Here is a 12673-nt window from a genome sequence, read left to right on the forward strand (position 1 = left end):
TGGTGCAATAACTATAAAAGTTCAGCGGCCCCATAAAGCGACTCGAAAGCCTTCCTAAGGGAATTGCCAGACGGCGCGAACAAAAAACCAATTTCATAAAACTATGCACCCAACTGCATGCAGGGTCCACAACAATAAATGAGCAAAAGCCAGAACCTGATGCTTAGTGCTAATGTTCCATCTCAATGACGTTCTACCACATTACAAAACTTTTCACGCTACATAGACTTGTTTATATAACGCATGAAAATACAACGATATAAAAAAGAGCAATGAATATCGTGTGATAAGTTATATCGTAGTACTTCTTGTCGTTGTAGTAGAATCTGCAAGTTCGTCACTCACACAGAAGCGTGTGTGACGTCGGAAGGCTTCGACTGCACACTCGTTAAAATTAACATCGCGTCAGTCTGCACCGAGCCGCCGTTCGTGTCGCACATGCCGCTCGACGCCGCGACGACGATCCTCCGATCGCGAAAAAAGTTTAACACACGAAACTTTCTTGAGACTTTCCTTTCAACCCGAACACTGTTGAAGTGGAACTGTCTGCTTTTGATCCAAACGTTGAGAGTGACCTTAGCTAAAAACCGGAATTCGGTACCCCCAAGAACGGGTTTAGAGCCCGGGCCCGTGGCAGGACATTCGTGAAGTGATAACTTGATTTTCAGTGCTGTGTTCAGTGTGGGTTACTGGATTTTTCTTTGCCGTTATACAGATCGATAAAGGAGGAGGACTGGTCTCTTGCCTCTTAAGGTCGGCTACACATAACAGTGCTGTCAAACTTTTCCGTAAGTATGACGAAGTGTATAACTTAGTTATGTTAGTCGTTTTTTAAATACAGCATAAATTATAAAAAAATAGTTTTAATAAGAACATAAATATATATAACAATTAAACTCACAATATTTAAAATTAAAATTTATTTTATCCTAGTTTACTTCTTTCTTGGCTTAATAAAATAACAACCCGTTACTTGATAAGTTATCAAAAAATTGAGCTCTTATTTCAAGTTATATTAACGTGCAGTCACCGATTATAAGTAATCAATCAATTTTAAAGAGAAAAATAACTTCAAGTTATAAATATATATTTGTTAAATAGAAATCTATTTAAAAATATGTATTTATAAATGTTGTAAAAAACTGTATGATTACATAAATGTTAACAGTTTTAAAATTAAAATAAAATCCAATAGAATTATTATTAATATCGTATACGGATTTTAACCGTTTATCCAGATACGATAAATAAGTCCACTATTTATTTTATATCCGGATAGACAGGTTCTTCATTAATTGTATGATTTTATGAATTGTTAAAGAGACTCAAATGAGGTTACATTTATTCGGACGTTTACGTAAAAACATTACAAGAAAATGTGAATATATTAAGTAGGATTAAACGTATAAAATCATCTAGAGTAAATGTATGAATTCATATTAATATTCGTATTGAACATTCACTAAAACTTCTTCGAAAATAATTGGTGTATGAGATAAAAGTGGCGCAGTATTCAATTTACATATTTGGGAGATGGCCTCGACCGTGTCGCATTTCAATCGAAAGTGCCATGTGTCTATTGCAAATCTATTTGGAACCGGACAGATGTGCAAAAAGCGATCCATAAAACGACTTTTTAACGTTTTGTAACAATAAAAAAAGATCGCGCCGCTACCTTTATTCTTTTTTACTGTAAAGCAAAATTCGCTCTCGACACCAAGCGTAAGTAATGTGGTTTTAGTTTTTTTCGCTTAGAGAAATTATTCTTAACACTCACCAGTCGTCGTGAACTTTGCTTCATCCAATGGACCTCGGAGGTTTTTTTGTTAAATTTTCGTTTGGCCTCGATCACTACCTCCGTATTTAATATCGGATTTGAGATTTCATTTCATAACTGTTCTGCCAAGTTGTCAGAGTTTTTTGTAATGTTGAGGGCACAGTTACAATTATGTCGGAGATATTTATTTAATCGATTTTTATACTCTACATATACGTTTTTCCCTCAATCGATTTAACGGTATTATACTATAAACTACGGCAAAATCAATTTTTGTTCCACGCATTCTTATCTGATCCCTTATCAGATGTAAGGCTGAATTTACAACGAAAGCTTTATAAAGTAACAAAATAAGAATTAAACGAAAATTCTAAACCTAATATAAAAAAAACCAAATAGTATTATCTAATCTAATCTAAAATACTAATTGTATTATCATATTATTTACCATATTACAAATTATATAATTCAGGTTTGTGATATAAATGTCTCAGACTCATTCATTTTGATTAAATTTTGTACCTTCTTTAGTCGTGACATTGATAAAAAAAGCCAGCCGTGCGTATTTTGCCCGGCTCATTGAATTACAAGACAAAAAACTATCCGTTACAATATCAAGGCATCTCCACGTGAATGAAGATTAAACTTCGCTTTATCAAGAATCAATAGGACTATCATTCTTTTCTTAAGATTATTGAAACTAATTTCTATTATTTATAATTGCTAAATTAACCTCTCAATTGTTTTTCTCGACGTTTGTATCTCACAATATCACATGATCTGATAAGTTACAACTATTCATAAAATTTAACGTAATTAATTATAATGTTCATTTAGTATTTTATCGCACATAAAGCTTATTTACAAATAAATGTATGCGAATCAACTCATTAAAAAGTTTTGTAAATACAGTTCTATAACAATTGCTCATAAATGGTCCACTGTCGGACTTCAGTCGGGTTGGTGTGTCACAGAATTGTTACAAGTTGCTAAATTTCTTCCGTTACATACTGGCTTCTCAGTGGTGCTAGCTTATAATTGAACTCGCGATCATTAGTTAAAATCTACATGTTCTACCCACTGGATCAACTTGGGTCGATGTAAAGTATTTATATTTTTAATATTATTTTCGTTTTCAAAAAGTAAGCAATTGGTGTAATTGAGATGCATAACGTTGCATAATGTGATGTTTGGGTAAATGATCGTCTAAATGTGGGGCACACAAATGGCGTAATCGACGATATAGTGTAATGAAAAATTATTAAAGATTAAAGAAATAGAACTATATCATCCATTGAAAGTTAATAATACAAACTTTTTATTAATCTCTGAAGCATTGCTCTATCATTTGTCGAAAATAAGTAACTGAGATTGATTGATATTTACGTTAGCAGGTAACAAATATTAACGGTCACACGAGTAATTAGAAAGACATCAGTTGAGTTACATCTATTGGACAAAGAAAAATGGGTTCTTTATATAGTTTATCAGAATTATAATTAGTAATACAACTTATTAAAGTTTTATATGTAGAATCTTTGGTTTTAAAAAAAATATATTTTTATTAGAAAGGAAAATTTTTTTGCTATCCTTTTTACTCTCACACTAGAGAGTGTGATAGCAATTCGAGAATTATATAACATTTTAAATATAATCCGGGTAAGGTCGAGGCAAGTATTTGTAAGGAATTTCTAGGCAAAGAAAAAAAATATTATAGCATATCAAAAGTTCTCTTTTGTTATTGTAACTTGCATATTTTTATTATTAAATTATTTAATAAATAAAATAATTAAGATCATAAATATTAGATGACACAAAAATGTATGCATGGATTTGGCAATATCTGTCATTCTTAACATGTTACTGTAAAATCTTGTAACATTTAAGATAACGATTGCAAATATTAATTTTGAGTGTGTATGTTATTAAAACCGCGTATGCTTAAATATTGCTTAATTCATATAGCATGTGACTTTTGCGTCCTTACTGGAACAGAAAAGCAGAAACCATTTGAAAATTATTGATAAGAGTAGTCGGTTTGTTTATTTTAAAATAATACCTCATGCATTTCTTAGGATTCCATAGTAACTGTCTACTTAGTACTTACCTAGTACTCATCTAGTAACTACCGAGTACCTACCTAGTACCTTCCTAATGATTATCTAGCGACTACCTAGTACCAATCTAGTGAATCTTGTGACTATCTCTCACCTACTAATTAACTAGTGCCTTTATAGTTTTTTCAATATTTTATGTAGATTTATTTAAAAATGCAAATGTAAATTTCATATACATAGAAAACTTATTGACTTAGAAAATAGTATCTATTTAAAATACATTTCTTTTTTCATAGTTCCACTTATTAATTAAAATAATTTATTTATGTTTTCTACTGTTTTGATATAAATTTTCCTAAATATCCTTTAATAGAGAATGTAGGATTTAATGCTTAATTAAAACGCTTCATTTAATAAATAATTATTTTGTAATGTATTCGTAACGGATAAAATTTGCATAATTCTTAAATGTATTTATTTTTTAATTTTTAAAATGGGTACTTAATTTTTAAATTGTACTAGTTGTTATATGTAAAGAGGTTACTTACCTACTTTTAATTAAACACCTAAACGATTGCATAATAGTTAATAAGAAAAACACTTCAAAATTAGGGCAATCGTTACGAAAACCAGACTAGATAACAAATAACAACATTGCAAGTGCACTTAACAGTACCTAATTGATAAGGTCATGAGCAAGAACAATGAACGTACAGACCGAACACCGTTATTAAGACTAACGAAGTTTTGGTTTAACATCAAACATGCCTTTACCGAAAAATATGCAATAAATTTGTTACGCTATGAATTAAATTGTATTATACAATCGTAAAGGTAGGCGTATGCATAATGCATATCAAGGAGTTATGATATTATACGTTTATTATTATAATTTGCATATAATATTTGTATTTAATTTTAATATTCAGAACAACCTTATTAAATCAGTATTATTAAAACAAAACATCTTTGTGAATTCTTTTTTTTTATAAAACAGAGATAAATATATTAGCCGTTCTGCTTTATACCTAAACCCAATTGTCTCACAAGGTACAAGTACATAGATAAAAAATAATTAGAATTTCATGCAATAATAAAACGACGATATGTCTATTTGCGCTGTCTAACAAGCGTAGTAATGTGATGCAATTGACAAATCATTAAAGCTTAGCATAATATTATGAGTTATACATGATCAGATCAAATAATGTCGGCCTTGTGCTTATTATTTACCTGCACTCATTGAGAAACGCCTGTCAACTTGACAGATCGCTACGTCATCGCCTTGACACATGTAAGTGCGAAAATTAACGTTTTTGTTTAATAATTTCGTGTTACTACTGGTTTGGTTACTTCATTTTTACACTCTAAATAAAGTTCTAAAAGATAAACAATAAAGTTCTTAAAATAGATTGAAGTATAGTCGTATGTTTTGTTTTATTATGACACATTTCAAATTAACAATTTTATGTTAGATGTTGACTTAAGTATCAGTAATGTTATTACATTTTAAATATACATATATTTATATATATTTTTATACTTAGAAGATTTTTTCGTTTTCTTTATTTATTTATTTTAAGTTTATCTAAGTATTTTATGTTTTCACAATTTAGAATAAATAAAAGATTAATAATAACTTCAATGTCATAGCATTAGGTAGGTATGTACATTAAAGCTGAATAAGAGGAAAATTGTTACAAAACCTGTTACATTATACTATATGTACTTATACTGTTGCATTATGATCCTTCCATTAGTTGCATCATTTCATTAGGTCTTTGAAATATATTATTATAAATTTGAATGCAAAAATTATTTATAACTGAATCAATCTGTAAAGTGACCTTTATCTTTAACGGATCTAGATTAAAAAATATAATTTTATTGTTTATTATAAACAAATCGAACTAATCGAGTTTTTAATTAAAAAACAAATCGCTACTAAACAAAAATATTATTAATACAACAAGTTTATTTATTTTAATATTGAGATAGAATATAATATTGAAGTATTCGTCTTATTTTCATCACTGGATGACTAATTCAAAACGCCTAAGTGTGGCCGTGAATATGTCGATGATATTGCTAATTATGAAGATGTTATTGCATAATAAAATATTTAACATTTGGCAATAAAAGTTTTAAGTAATGACATAAGACCTTATGCATTTTGCGATCGCGGTATTTTGGTATATTAAAAATCTCATTAGCTGCCTGTATGCACACAAAGCTCTGAGCTAATGAGATTTTTATTCAATTAGATAAGTATAATCTCAGTCGATAATATTTTGTATTTATTGTAATCTTTTTTGCCGACTTTAGAGACGGAGTTCAATTTGGCTTTTTAAGTATTTATATTTGGGTTTGTTGCTCAATATATTTGACACCACAGATTTCTTACCGCACTAAGAGGGTAAGTTTAAAAGTAGTCACGTAGAGCAATTGTCACTAGTGTGTGTATACTCTAGAATGTGAGTGTGATAATAACTTTGGTAAAATATTTACCTTCTTACACAAAAGAAGCAATTTTGATAAACGAATACATTTACTTAATGAGTTTTTATTAAATAGGTGGATAGAACACGTGTTCTAACCGATTGTCCGGGCACGCTCCACTGAGTTTTTATGTTAGGTATAATTTGTTTTAATAATTGATCTTGTGTTCGTCTTTGAAGAAAAATATAGTGGAGAAACCTTCATTTATCGGTTGAAACTCCTCCATACTTGTATCCACGAATTATTACAAAAACAATTTGTAGTAATAGCCGGGTAGAAAAGTTAACACTTTCACCAATTAAATAAAAATTTCGTTGATAAATATCTAGATTTCATATAATGGCTAATTCTTTTAGATAATGTTAGATACATGAATATACCTAATATGAAATGCACAACGAAAAGTAATCTCCGAAAATAATAGTTTGTGAATAATTTGATTGTCTTGATTGTACATATAACTACTTTAATATTGTAATTATGTAAAAAGTAATTTTGAGTAATCAGTGGTTTAATTGTTACAAAATTAAATTCAGGTTGATATTTATTTCAGGAGATTTGTTGAGTTGTAATTATCGATTACATATTATTTTGGCATGAATGTTATTTGTTAATATATATGAAAATTGCAATGAAATCGAATGCGATTACTATATTATTTATGTGAAAATCGTGGCAACAGAATGTCTTAAACATATGCGTTTTCTTAGATGCACTAGACAAGACTAAGATTTATAAAGAGCCTCATATGAAGTATTGAAGCCTCCTTAGCATACAAGGAGGCTTCACTTTATATTAGCATTCGTGTTAATTTCAAATCTGTAATAATAATGACCTTTAAAAAGGTTCTTAAATATAGAAAAGCTACGTGTGTATAGTAAATACATATACATATTACCTTGATCACAGATAAATAACAATGTTTGCTTTTTACTTGTACGTATGTATATATCAAACCGTTGAAGTGTATCTCAAATCGGTAAAGGCCACACATGTTTGAATAAGTCTTAATGCGGTACCAATTCTCATGGCCGCGGTACCATGAAATTTTTTGTACTACTTCCATCTTTCGCTACACCGAATCTTGTAATGTTTTAGTGAAACCGGTCTTTATAGTTTGGGAACGCAAAAATTACGAGTACAACTCTTGACAGTTTCACTCACTTTAAATTTTGCAACAAATAAATTACTTTTTAAAATTCATAAACTTATTAAGACAGAAATAGCCTATTTTCAATAGTAGTACTTAATTTGATTAATGAATCGGTAAATATATCTATAAAACTACTACTTTCTATAATCAATAACTATGAACGAAGGCTAAGCATGGGTGTTTATATTTTAAAGACCTTTATATTACATATTTTATACTTTGCTATTTACCAATTTCGATTTCGAGCGGAACCCCTGTCAATTCTTATTACACAGTCTATTGAAATCGTATAAGTATGTGTAGTGGCTTAAAGATTTAAAAAAGTCAATTTTCATCACCATCTGTTTTAGTCGTTTGAGTGAGCGACAAGGTCGTCTGAACAATATCTACTGCTCAGCCCAACTTAATCGTAACTTTGATTAGTAATTACAGTCACTCGGCCTTTAGGGTGTAAATCGATAAACGATTCTTACCTAGAATCGGGCTCAGGGTGAAAAGAATATGGCCTTAATTTTCTTTTAATTACGAGCCGTGATGCCGCCGATTGTGAATGCATTTCCATTGTTTCATTGAAGCCTCACTGTGGGTCCAATTTTGTTCTGGTTTTGGACGGTAACTCAATTAGTACTTTCCTGGCCGACTTACTTGGGAATAAGGTCGCTTGAAACATAATTTTTTCTGCAAACAATCTCTTGTACAGGTAAAAAAACTTTAAGGAAAAGGAAAAGTTAAATAAAATAATTTTACAACATTTATGGTAAATATATTCAAAGCATTTGTGACGTAGCGGCGTAAGTTTTTGGTTATTTGATAAATGAGATAAGAGACAACGTAGGTATTTAAAGCATATGCCGCATGGATTTGTTGATCAAAGTATCCGAGCGCTGACTCATATGTTAAGTTTATATTGTTGACCTTAAAGTAATGTAAAGTAAATTGAATAAAATTGTTATGCTGAAATTTAAATGAATAAAAAAGTATATAATAAGGAATTAGTTTTGAGACGGTTAATGTAAAAACATCTAGGAATGTTCTTTGTTTATTTATATGAAATAAATTTAAGTTTACTGAAAATAACTTATGGTGAGACGAGTTTGCCTGAGGCTTCATTTGATTTCGACATTTAAACATGAGAATTGGGTGCTCCTGCGAATCTTTTGAATTACGAAGAATAGTTTCATTAAAATAAATATATATATATAATTTTATGTAATATTTAGTTAAAAATTTAAACAATATTTTGTAATTTTTTTTTAAATATTTTCACACGTTTTAATTAATTATTGTTAAAAAAATATACTCAATGGTACAGCCATGGCCCTATGCAGCGCAATATTTTTATACATTTTCTTCGTTATTAATATTATGTGACGTATCTCACTGTGTCAATTACGAAATCGGCTAATTGCAGCTACGGTTACGTCACGTAATTTCAAAAATTGACCCAATAATGTTGTAAAGACATGAGCAAGGTCATTCATTGAAATCAAACTAATACAATACTTATTGTTTTCACTCAGTCTAGAACAGGCAACAATGGAGTGATCTTGATGTTAGGCAAAATTAATACTATCAACGAGTAGGTATATAATACATTGATTTGCATCTACTACTAGTATTTAACTTCCTTATTGCATTAAATATAAGGATTAAAATGTTGTAAATACATATTTATTAAATGTTTGTTAGAACTTTTCACTTCATTTGAATGTCGTGTATTTTTAAAAAATTGAATATACACATATAATTATTTTTTTTAAATTGAAAACGTTTTGAAGTTTGACTTATTCAAATTTCTATTAATTTATATCAATCTTAGTTAATTTACCTATGACGAAAATTAATGGTTGTGATTTTGAATATTTCAGAATATTACAAAATACTTGTATGTTATGCGTATACTCTTTAAATTGATAAATATTTTGTTTACTCATAATAAACATTTGTTATAAGACAAGGCAATGGTTTAATTTTATTGATCTTAAAAATAACATGAATACAAGTATAAAATAAAATATAAATTATTTATCTACAATTAAAAGGAAGCAAAAAACATTCTGTACGGAATGCTTAATAACTTCCCCTTTTTATTTATATTAACCGGGCAACGCCGCTAAGTTCTAGCATTAGTTAAGTCATCAGCAGACGTAACAGTTAAAAGAGAAAACAAATTTGTTTCACTTTCATTTCTCACTTGACGCGTTTTCAATATCAAGGTCATAAAGGAGGGTGACATGTTTAAGATAAGCAAATACTACTTGTTGCACATGAGTTCGTCCGAATTAGTTTATTGAAGAAGTTTGAAAGGTAACACGGAATCGTTATTATGGAAAGGGTATATACATATCGACAAGTTTCTTTTGCGTTAGTTTCAAAAAAAATTTAACATAAATATCTGCGAAATAAATAGCATTTTTAAGAAAACATGTAAGAATCGGCTACTCTTTCGACGTCTTCGCATTACTTACTAACATTATAAACTTGCGTTTGTATGTGTGTTTAATCTCTAAGACGATTACACCGCGGAATAAGCGAAAGAATAAATAATTTTAAAAAATACGCCATGTCAAGCAGGTGGATAATCTAGTACACGTTATTATAATGCATAAAGTATAAGTCGCAGTCGTATTGAGTTTAATAATTAAAGTGACTTTTAATCCATTGTCTTAAATATAATTAAACTATAATTTCATAATTAGACTGTAATATATTTTCTAATAATTAAAAGAACGTTTCTTAATTATAAATTATGAACGATCTATTGCATTTAGTATTCAAAAACATTCATATTCAATGGTAAATCTAATTAAATCTAGCATCCAGTCAAATGGCTAGATTACGTTGCTCGGAAAGCAATAACGACGCATTGTATCGAAATACACCATTAGTTCCGCTCGGCTTTGCTTTAACCAACTTTACAGCGGCCCTTTCAAATAAATAGCTTTCGCTGGAAAGATCGAATTGCAAACAATCCATTACGTTTTACTTTTATCTCTAATTTTATTATCTCATACAAATGATGCAATGTAAATTGAACCACTGTGGGAGACTAGTTTCGACCATTCATCAAATATATGACTTTGATATGAGGATACTACGGAATAAACTGATTCAGCGTGTCATTACCTTCTAAGCTGTTATTACGAGGCTGTGCTGTTTGTATTGATAATTGAATAGTAGGAGATACAGCGTGTACTAAAAGCTTTATAGAATTACTATTCAAGGAATATTTATCTTTAACGGAGTGATTTTATCGTCGAAATTTGTATGTATAATTCGATTTTTATAATTGTACTTATGCCTTGATAATTCTTTGTAGAGCTGTTAATTTTCGATTATTCATTGCCCTGTATTATGGTAGTTCATTTGCTTTCTTGTTCAATCGTAGTCCGGATTTATCTGTTTATGGAGAGAGATTTTGCTTAATGCGGTAGGTAAGCTGAGATTAATATAAGTTATAGTTGTTATTGCAAATCGCAATGAATTAAAGTAACTTGTAAGTGGTGATAAATTATGTGTTTACTTTAAGATATTTAACTTCAAGTAAAGTTTATAATCATTATTTACTTTACTTTATATATATGAAAAACTTTGACAAATTAAATTTGAATTTTATTATAGATAAAATAGATAACAATAACATAGTTATTATGTAATGTTAGTTTAAAATGTTTTAGGATTAAAATAGTGATTATTTTTTTTTGAAATTGTATATTATTACTTTTCTTTTTATATTTAAATTTCGAATGAATTCATTATCCATGAATATATTCGCCATTCATTTTGACTAGGTCTACATTGTAGAGAGCGTTTTATGGTCCCTTAATTACGTATGTACTTACGTATAACTTGTAATATAGTATATTTAATATGCAAAAAAAAGATGATTAATAAATTCACTCTATTGTTTATATAAGACTGCATAATACAGGTTGTATAGTGCGCCGAGTAATTTTGATCACTAGTGAAACTGTTGCTATAAGTAGTGCTACCGGATAGATACATAACTTTGCACGTTTCCATAAGAGTAAGAAAATTTAATAAGTATACTATTAATATTAGTACAACATACAAACAGTAACTGTTATTATTTTTTCATAAAACATTTAAATATAACAATATTGATTATAAACTTTTTTGAACTGCACTGTAAGGGGTGAGTAGAAATTACCTGTGGTTACATTCCCTACTCCCCCTGAGAGCTAAGGCGTCTTTGGAACTACTTACAGCCTGCTTATTACCTTTGTAACTGACAGCTGTCAAGAGGAACCCAATACCTCTGTGGTCTGTGTATCCCAAACGGCAACACATTAGGGGAGTATTGCAATGAATAAACTATGTTTTGGCATTAAGATTTAAAATGATCATACCTTTCTAGATTGGCATTGTTTTCGTATTTACGAGTAAATGTATATGCATATTTTTTAATCAGTACTAATTAAATTGTTCGAACTAGTAATATATGAATAGTAATAACATTTAAATAAGTAAATATTTACTATTATAGACATAGACTATTTTACTGTAGTTAATTAAATGTCGTGTTAAATAAAAATATAAGGAAATGCATTTAAGGAAAACAAACTGTTTTATCAATCTGTCGTCGAAAAATATTTAGCATACAAATTCGAGATGAAATAATAATATATAATAATGAGCAAGAACGTTTAAAGTATCGGTAAGCTAAATAAATTAGGCTTTACAGCTAACAGCTTAGATGTTGCAGGTACGATCCCCTAAGACCTATTGTTTTACTCAATCATATTACGAACGTAACACTTAGTTGGGAGACATTTCGTCTACGAACTAAATGTACGTTATTCATGTATTATATAGCATTTGAATTACTATATTATTTAATAAAAAAAAAATAACATCGTTCACAGGAATTGGTATGCTCAAAACATAATAAGAAAATCATTCGATATATCTACTCCGCAAAGAGAGTCTTACTACTAAAATAATTCATAGTACGACAATAAACTAGTTCTAAACATTAGTCTTATAGAAAACTAAAATAGTTAAACTAAGATTATCGTACAAAAATTTAATACTAAATAATATTGAATATTTAAAAAACTAGATATATTATAAATGACAAATAATGGTTCGTTTTATACAGTACAGGCCTTCATATGACTTTACTCACTCAAATATGTAATCTATTTAATTTTCTAATCTAACCTA

The 12673-nt window shown here is 29.1% G+C and overlaps 1 protein-coding gene across 1 annotated transcript in view; it reads left to right on the forward strand.

Annotated features, from left to right (window-relative positions):
- Positions 1-418: 418 nt before the first annotated feature.
- The window catches only part of LOC125064090 (probable serine/threonine-protein kinase DDB_G0272282), a 146957-nt gene continuing 134702 nt past the window's right edge, over positions 419-12673 (forward strand). Inside the window, exon 1 of the mRNA XM_047670878.1 lies at positions 419-788. The gene's annotated coding sequence lies outside the window, so the exon portion shown is untranslated. The remainder of the gene's footprint in view (positions 789-12673) is intronic.

The sequence above is a fragment of the Vanessa atalanta genome, chromosome 5, assembly GCF_905147765.1.
Source record: "Vanessa atalanta chromosome 5, ilVanAtal1.2, whole genome shotgun sequence".
Lineage (NCBI taxonomy): Eukaryota > Metazoa > Arthropoda > Insecta > Lepidoptera > Nymphalidae > Vanessa > Vanessa atalanta.